Source organism: Leucopleurus acutus (genome assembly GCF_964270905.1).
Source record: "Leucopleurus acutus genome assembly, chromosome: 5".
NCBI classification, from domain to species: domain Eukaryota; kingdom Metazoa; phylum Chordata; class Mammalia; order Artiodactyla; family Delphinidae; genus Leucopleurus; species Leucopleurus acutus.
This window is the reverse complement of record NC_139147.1, coordinates 21,943,116-21,952,884: the sequence shown is the minus strand read 5'-3', so window position 1 is coordinate 21,952,884 and position 9,769 is coordinate 21,943,116. Positions and strand designations below refer to the sequence as shown.

General features: G+C 33.5%; 1 pseudogene across 1 annotated transcript; it reads left to right on the top strand.

The window, feature by feature from the left end:
• Nucleotides 1-9,104: 9,104 nt before the first annotated feature.
• LOC309962501 (multifunctional methyltransferase subunit TRM112-like protein) lies at nucleotides 9,105-9,498 on the top strand (annotated as a pseudogene). Its single transcript has one exon. The product of its transcript is annotated as a multifunctional methyltransferase subunit TRM112-like protein (transcript).
• Nucleotides 9,499-9,769: the final 271 nt, after the last annotated feature.

The window sequence follows — 9,769 nt, the reverse complement described above, 5'->3', positions numbered from 1 at the left end:
CTGGTAACTAATATGGATAAAGAACTCTCGAGACTCAAGGAGACAATGAAATTGTTTATGGGCCAAAGTAATGAACAGATATTTCACTGAAGAGGATATACAGATGGCAAATGAGGATACTAAAATATACCTAACATCACTAGTTTTAGGGGAATATAAATTAAAACCAAAATGAAATGTCACTATACAGGTATCATAATGACTAAAATAAAATATAGTGAGAATACCAAATACTGGTGAGGTTGCAGAAAAATTAGTTCACTTGTATATTGCTAGGCATATAAATGGTACAGTCACTGTAGAAAATATTTTGGCAGTTTATTGTGAGCCTAAATATGCAGATACCATATGATTCAACAACTGCACACTTTGGCATTTATCCCAGAACAATGAGAACTTATGTTCACATAAAAACCTGTACATGATCATTCAGAGAAGCTTTATTCATAATAGCCAAAAACTTGAATCAACTCAGTTGTCCTTCAATGGATGAATGGTTAAACAAACTGTGGTGCTATAAATATTACTCAGCAATGAAAGGGAATAAACTATTGATACCCACAACCAATTAGAGGAAATTATGTTGAGTGAAAAGTCAATCTCAAATAGGTAACCACATATTGCCTGATTTCACTTATATAACATTCTTGAAATGACAAATTTTTAGCAATAGAGAAGAGATTAGTAATTACCACAGTTGAGGGACTAGGGCAACACTAGAGATCCTTGTGAATGCTCTGTATTTGACTATAAAGAGTGACTATCCTAGATGTGAAATGTACTATAGTTTTTCAAGATTTTACCATAATGGTAAACTGGGTAAAGGATACATAGGCTCTCGCTGTATTATATCTTACAACCTCATGTGAATATATAGTTATCTAAAAAATTAATTAATTAAAACATACAAGGCAGGAAAAAAATATCATTCCTTGGCTTAAAGCTCCACGGTGGGTCCCTATTTCAGAGAGAAGAAACCAATTTTCTTAGAATGGCCACAACACACTTCATGCTTTGGCCCCATATTACTTTATTGACCACCTTTTCAAAAGTCAATTTTTATATAAATTCCATTCAATTACTTAGGGAGATTTCAGCGCTCCTAAAGGCTTACTTATAGCTAAAATTTTTTTCATTAGTAATTTTAAAATATATTTATTTTAAATAAATAAAATAGTTCCCAGGAACTATACAAAACTTGCCTTATAGTATTTTTTTTCTCAGAAATGTATTGTTTACAACAAATAAAATATGAGTGAATTAGATTTCTTACACAGCAGTATTTTCCTGTAAATGTGTCAAAAAATCTACAAATCAGTATTTTCAACTTGTAGCCATATTCAGAGTCTAGGAAAATATGATGTCAGAAAATTCTGGAAGTTATTCTCCATGATTGTAAATTCATTTTGGTTGCTAAATAGTTAGAGGATCCTATAATTTATTAATCAAGCATGTCCAGATTTTTGAATAAATGAGGTGCTATTGTGTAAACCTGACATAAACTAGGTCTGTTGTAGTCAAACTGAAACATACAGTCATGTTCATTCTAAGGTGGTATGATTTGGTTTCTGTCTGACACCAGCTAACAACATGCTACAGTCCCATTTAATTTCTAGGCGCAGGTACATTAGTTTTCTTTTACTCTCTTGAATACATCAGATTTGTACAGAGATTTTCTAGATGCTTATGCATCCCATTGCATCTTACTGGCCACTCTGGAAGTTGAACTGTCCTGGCCTCCCTTGCAGTTAGTCTGGGCCATGTACCATCATTTGTGGTTGCATTTCCAGGCTGTTCATAAAGCCACAGTAGACCATTGGTATCCTTGGGGATTGGTTCCAGGATCCCTGTGGATACCAAAATCTACAGATGCTTAAATCTCTTATATAAAATGGTGTAGTATTTACACATAACCTATGCACATCCTCCCATGTACTTTAAATCATCTCCAGATTACTTCTAATACCTAATAAAATGTAAATGCTATGTTAAATAGTTTCTGGAGCATGGACAATTCAAGTTTTGCTTTTTGGAACTTTCTGGAAATTTTCCCCTGAATATTTTTGATCCCCGGTTGAATCCTCAGATGCAGAACCTATGGATACAGAGGGCCAACTGTACTTGTATGATGTCCTCCATAATTTCCCTCTTTTCTCCTTTGTTCTGCAGATAGAGAAATGCAGAATTCCCACGAATGACTCTCAGAGATACAATTTAAGTGAACATCACTCAGAAGAGCTAAGAAACTACTTTGCCCATCTCAGGACCTCTTCGTTTGCCACATCAGTTTTTTGAGAGTCTCCTCTCCTCAGCTGTCAGTTGTCTACCACTCTTACTCTATTGTGGGTTTTTGCTCAGAAGTCACACGGGCAAAAAGGCTTTCCTTTACTGACTCTCATAGAGCATCATTTACGTAGTATTATCACACTTTGAATTTTCCTTCACAGCGCCTATCAAATATATGTTTATTTGTATAGTGAGTTTTTAAAGTATGTATATTCTCACAAGAATGCACACCTCATAAAATATGATTAATTTTGCAATCATGCTCTTTTCCCAATAGTATCAAATTCGTGGTGAGGTAGGCAAGAGACATTGTCTCACTACCATTTTATATGATATAGCAGAGTCATCTGTACATGAGAAGTTCGAGTGTGAGAGATAAGAGAAATATAATGATGAAGAACCACTAAAACAAAAAACAAAACAACAACAACAAAAATTTGTTGACTAAAATATAGATGTTCCTGCTAAAGAAAACCACTGATTTAAGTAACAATAAATAAGGTATTATATTTTTCTTAAGCAGTATTCAATGACAGAGGAAAAAGATGTTTATGCAGGTGGTTTGTTGATCAAAGATCGGCAATCTGTAGGCAGGAAAAATTAAGAAAAAACAAATTCAGAATTGTGGGAGACTAGTTCAAGCAACAGTCTGGATCTTTGAGTAATATTAGGGAAGTTAATGAGGAAATATTATGAATATTTAAATAAAGCAAGTCACACTAATTTTTTTTCATTTCCTAGTGTACTTAAAAGACTTCATTATAGTGTAAAAATAACTTAAGTGTGCAGTAACATTATGTCTAAAAGTCAATGTACATACATTAATTACAAATAATGCTGTTAGAAAATGGTGCCAACAAACTTGCTCAAGAATGGGTTGCCACAAACTTTCAATTTGTAAAAACCACAATAACTGCAAAGCACAATAAAGTGAAGCACAATAAAATGAGGTCTGCTTGGACTACAGAATGAAATGACTGGAGGTCTCAATATAAAGGTAGAGAGAGAATAAGGGAGGGATAAGGCTTAATATTGCTGTAGAAACTACAATAATTAGGTATAACATGTCATAGTCAGTGGTTTTATTAAAACACTTACATTCAAAGACCATATGTAGAACAAAAGATTTGTTTATAAAAAGAAGAGCAAATTGCTAGACAGAAATTTAAAAGAAAAAAAAGAACCTAAGGTGTTTTCACCAGAAATAGGAAAGCATTTGGTATGGTATATCATTGGTACTATTTTTTTTCAAATGAGTATATATTGATAAGATTTCATGTTTTTCAGTATTCATCAAGCTATACACTTAAATTTCTTCTACTTTGATAATGAAAAAAGAATCAGAAGGCTGCTATTCATAGAAATCAAATTGTTGAGAGTGTGAAAACTCTAAGGGCTTCTACAGATTATGGAGTCCGCCCTTCCCCATTATGTAGATCTGGAAATGGAGGTTCAGTAAACTTATGACCATCCAAGGTTGCAAAGCATTCTGTGCTAAGGCCAGTCTTCTTCAATTACATGTTATCTACTTTATTACATAAGTAAACTAAATAACTTAGTGATTACATCTGGATTACCTTCAAAGTGCATTCCAGTTAAGAAATATAAGTAAACTAGTAAGTAAATTAGTAAGATTTTACTAACAAGTAAAATCTAAATGTATATTTAAATTCATTCATACTCAATATTTATATATGTAAATAATGAAAACTCAGATGAATAAGCTTGATATAAAACATATTTAGCATTATTTCATACAAAAATTAAATCTTATATGAGTAATACAAGTAGGCGATTATAACTAACAAAATACATTTAGGTATTAAAAAGGTATGCTGTTCCTGATGAATAATGGCAATAGTAGTAATACGGATCTAATAAGAGAAAAAATGAACTGAATCCACTGGATCTTTCTCCTACCTGCAGAAATTAAAATGGAGTTCAAACTTATAATCAGTATTCCTTTAGCTTCCTATATGATATTTTGAAAACCATGAGTAATTATGATTCATATTCTTTCTGTCATGCTTTATTTCTTTTTCATAATAGTATATATTCAGTCACTTAAATGATTACCATTAGGAAATATATGAACCATTAATATTAAACAAAGTAATGTGAATTTGAGAAATGACAATTAACACTTTTACATTGATCTGTATTCTTTTGCTTAGCAGAAGGCATTAAAATGCCAGAATTGTGCTTATTTACATAAATCTACAAGTCTAGTTGTAGTGCTTTAAGTATCAATGGATTCATGATAAGTATCTTAGAAAATCCCATCTGTTATAAAATATGTGACCTTATTAATTCAGAAAATGTCAATTAAAAATATTGTTAGAAATGTACTAGGAAACAGACATTTGATTTTCTCTGCAAAGAAGATCATTAACAGTAGAGGCTTAATGGAATTTGTGAAGAAACCTTTCAACTTTGGTAATTATTAATTAACACTGATTACATTAACACCTATATGGGAAATATTGTGTAGTTTTACACATATAATCAATGAACTTCATCAGTCAAATTTACATTCAGTTGAAGACAAAACTGCTCTGTAAGAATCATTACAAATTAATTAGTACTTAACACTTAATTGAAATGAACACATTGAAGCTCAAATTTCATTTTCAGAAAATAAGCTTAACTATCATGGATCATTTGGTTTGCTGTTCACCCTCCATTTTACTTCCAAAACACTTTTTAAAACTTACTCTACAAGCAAAAACTGATCAGACTGTCACTCAATTTTTTCCTATTTAACACTCACTACTACCAATTACCCAATTGGCTGTGGTACTAAAAGTTTGGTTTATGAAAAATATGAACTCAAGGAACAACAATCCTTAAGTCTAATTCTCCTGTTTTCACAATTTACACTTTCCTCACTCAAGGCTTTTGGTCATCTCTCAGTTTCCTTGAGTAGGGTCTCCCCTGCTCATTCAGCATGCATAAGAACGTTCCTCCCAAATTCTCCTAATCACAGATTGTGCTTATGTTGGGGAGATCCTGCTGTAGGACGTTTATCTGATAAGGCTTTTATGATAGACTTGTAGAAGCAGAAGAAAGATTTACAAGAGAGTAGAAAATGTTTCACCCGTTAGAAACATCCATTTTCTATTCTACAGTAGGGTAGCTACATTTATTTGCAATAATAGGGCTCAAGAGAGGATAAATTCACTATAATGATAGGTATAATAATGGACACTGGAGTTTTGGTATTGTGGGCAGAGAGTTCAACATAATCACCCTCATGTACAGTCTTGTCTCTACCAAGCCATACCTTCTCGGCTGTATTTAGACCATGTATAAAATTTAGAGCCTCTGCAGTTACCAGAACTTCCCATGGTATAATTCCAGCTGATAAAACAATGTTTCTATGTACAAATGGTGCTTGAATAAGCCATACCCAGTACAACTACAGCTTCAATGATGGCAATAAAATTTGAGAGGCATCACCACAAAACCTGAGAATATTGGGAAAGCACAGGAAGTCAAGAGATTCAGCCTGCAGTCCAGACATAGAAACTTAATATGAAACTTGCCCCTACTACATAGGTTTTCAGGGCCTTAGATTTTCCATCTGTACCACGAAGATATGTTTTTGATTATCTCCAAGACCTTTTCAAATAAAAATCATGCATTCTATGCTTTACGGCAGTGACTTTTAGACCCATTATTTATCATGCCACACAGTGGTATTTACCAGTGTAAGTGATATAACTATCCAGTTGAAAGTTTCCAAACTGAAAACCAACTCTATTGATTGGAAGATATGGCAAAGAGTAAACTAGAATATTTTTCATTAGATAATATATATTTTAGGCTTGATGATTTATTTCTTGTTTTAATACTTCAAGCATTAGTTTAAGCACCTACACATGTTCAGCATTTTAATATTTACAATCAGAATTTCAAGTGATGTTTCTTTTAGAGTGATGCATCTTAAATTTATTTCTCATTGAGTTACAAATCAAATCACATTTTGCAAACAGTGAGGTGAACACTGGAACAGTTTTTAGCTTGATAATTGTAGCTCATACCTTTCACTGACATCGTGAGACTAACAGGCTGCCTTACAAATAGGACTGCTTACTGATTTTGCAAAGGTTGGAACAGAAGAGGCTGTACTCTTTTTCCGTAACTGTAACAAGCCCTACCTTCCTATATTGATTACTTACTCTTCAGTGTTACAGTAAATTGCTATTGTGGAAGCATAATGATTCTGAACATTTGTAGCCCAGATGATAGGGTAATGTTTAAACACAGTGTGCCCTGTTCTTTGTAGATTTACTAATAACCTCTTTAATCATTTCTGTTCAAAATACTATGAATTCTGAAGCAGAAACCAGCCTAATGATACAACTAATATATGGAGCATAACATTTAATCATTTAGAAGTAAATCACAGCAATTATTTTTCCATCCTTTAGACAGTGGGCCAATTTTTTTTTTCCTAATACTATTCCTAATAAACCTAAAGTAAATTCATAGAAACTTTCATTCTATTCCTGCTCTTTTGTTCTTAAACCAAAGTTGGCCAAGGTAATTGTTTCGATTTTATAACATGAATTATATGTTTGAAGAATGTTTTCCTATCAAAAGAATATAAATATTTGAAAACTAAGCACATTTAAAGATCTATCAACCCACGTATAATGCAATGAGGTGTCACCTGAAATAAGGTGAATATAGGGGATATAGGAAGATTGTCATGAAAGATATTATATCTTGTTGTAACAAAATGTAATTTTTACAAAATGTTCCTCCTTCAGAAAGACACCAGTATCTCATCTATTATATGAATTGAGTTAGTTCATATAAAAGTGATTATTGAGGATGAAAGCCATCCTATTATATTTTTCTTGTAGATATGAAATACAACTGAGAAAGACTTGAGTAAAATAAAGAATATTTAATAAAACAGAGCCTGTAAACATTGGAAGCAAATCTGAAAAATGAAAACATGGTATAAAGTATGTAAAAAAGAGGAATTCTGGGGCTTCCTTGGTGGCGCAGTGGTTGAGAGTCCACCTGCCGATGCAGGGCACACGGGTTCGTGCCCCAGTCCGGGAAGATCCCACATGCCGCAGAGCGGCTGGGCCCGTCAGCCATGGCCGCTGAGCCTGTGCGTCCGGAGCCTGTGCTCCGCAATGGGAGAGGCCACAACAGTGAGAGGCCCGCGTACCACAAAAACAAACAAAACAAACAAACAAACAAACAAAGCAACAAAAAACATTTTCGAATCAGATTTGTTGTCCTCAGTCTTACATTCATTCTTTCAAAATATTAATATTTTGAAAATTCTCTAACAGAAATATTAAGGGAAGGATCTATAGGGACAAACAAAAAGAATTAATATGAATATATTTAAGTTTGCCTGGAGAATTCAGACTAGACTTCCAAGTTGAGGTGTTACTTAAGCTGATCTTTACTGTGTTTCTTCATTATCAGTGGTTTGATTTTCTATATTAGGCTAAGTGTTTGAGCTCTTCAAAGTCATACAGAGTAATTTTAAAATAATGGCTTTTGTGCAAAGACTTCATAAATCAACAGAAAGAGTTGCATGTATATAATCTGCTTTAATGTGTTTCTTAATGTACCCTTGATGTGTTTAAAATTAATTTTTGTGTGAAATTTGAATAATAAAATTAAATACTGAACATATGATATGCATAGAAACATAGAAGTATTCTTAACAATACATGTGAATTAGTTTTTAAAATTTTATACATTGTGATATTTATCTAAATTTTTTCTTCTTAAATATTGGTTTACATGATACTCAGTAGTATTTCTAACATGGAAAATTATTCAACTTAGCTTTATAAGTATTTCCTTTAACAGTATTTCCATTTTACACTGACAATGAGAGCACACTGACATTACCATCTTCTATTGATTTTTTAATTAATAAATTTTGTTGTTTTAGAGCAGTTTGAGGTTCACAGCATAATTGAACATAAAGCTCAGAGTTCTCATAAACCCCTGTCCCCATGCATACACAACCTACCCTACTATTGATTTTATCATCTTATAAAATATTCAGTGGCTTAAATATTAATTTTTTAAAACTAGATTTTCCTCAATGACTTGAGAAATATGTATGTAATTAGAATTCTAACACTAAACAATGTCTATATCTTATATATAAAAAAAAATTCAAAGTTGGGTGATTATTTATAGCCAAGGTGAATATACTTAAAATTAATTTCAAAAGCTTTACCTAGATAAAAAACCAAAATACATAAACCATTATTTTTTTCATTAAAGAATATTTGCATATGTATTCAAAATTTAATGGTTTTGCCATTCTTTTACTGTATATATCTTTTCATACTTACTTGCATACTTCTTGAGAAATTCAAATGTGTATAACTGTAGCATTTTTATATTGCTAAGAACCAAATATAAAATTCATTTCCCAGAGGCTTTTATGAGTTAAATGGTAAATAAATTTTTAATGTATGTATGTAGTTAGAAATTGTATGTAATTAGAATTCTAACACTAAACAATGCCTATTAAAATTTAGTTAAACTAAAAACTATCCACAAAGCATTCACTTTCTATCAAATCTACACTCTTTGCTCGACCCCTATATACAATACCCCATATTAATTTTCAAATTAGGGATTTGTAATAATCTGCAAATTTTTAAAGTATAATTTACCCCATTCTTAACAATCTTTATTTTGAACAGTTTTAACTGATATTCTTTCCATCAATTTTTTAAGACTCAGATTTCATCCCTTATAAAATACTGAATTTAAGCTTACTATGCTTTATTGCGTATCACCTTCACATACCTGTTGTCATAATGTTCACTACCTCAGTTCCCATTCACATCTCAACCCACTGCAATCTCATTCCACTTACCACTGAAGTAGCTCTCCCTAAGGTCACTAATAAATGCCTGCTAAGCTCGCATGTGCGGGGGTGGGGCCCCGTGGCTTCCCCCTGTGCCTCCAGGCCACCGGGGTCCGCATCAACCCTGTGGAGTTCAACCCCGACTTCGTGGCTCCTACGGTACCCAAAGTGGAGTGGGCGGAGCTTCTGGAGGCTGCCAACACCTTGCATCTGGTCGAGGTGCACAAAGGCTGAAGGTGAATGTGCTGGAGGGCACCCTGCAGTGCCCAGAGTCAGGACATCTGTTCCCCATCGGCTGTGGGATCCCCAACATGCTGCTGAGTGATGAGGAAACTGAGACTTAAAAGCGTGTCCAGCCCCGGTTTTTCATTGCGAGCGTGTGTATCTTTGTTTACGTATATCCTGTTTGCTACTTCTATCCTGTGTATCCCCAACCCTTGGGCCAGTGACACACCAAACACACAGTGTTCTTGAGCTCGGTATTATATATTTTTTCTCATTAAAGTTTCAAAACCAAAAAAAAAAAATTACGGGTGGCGCAGCCGCTGCCGACTCCTCTCCATCCTTCCCATGGGACGAGGGGCTGTGCCCGTGGTCAGACCCTTCTAGGAGGGT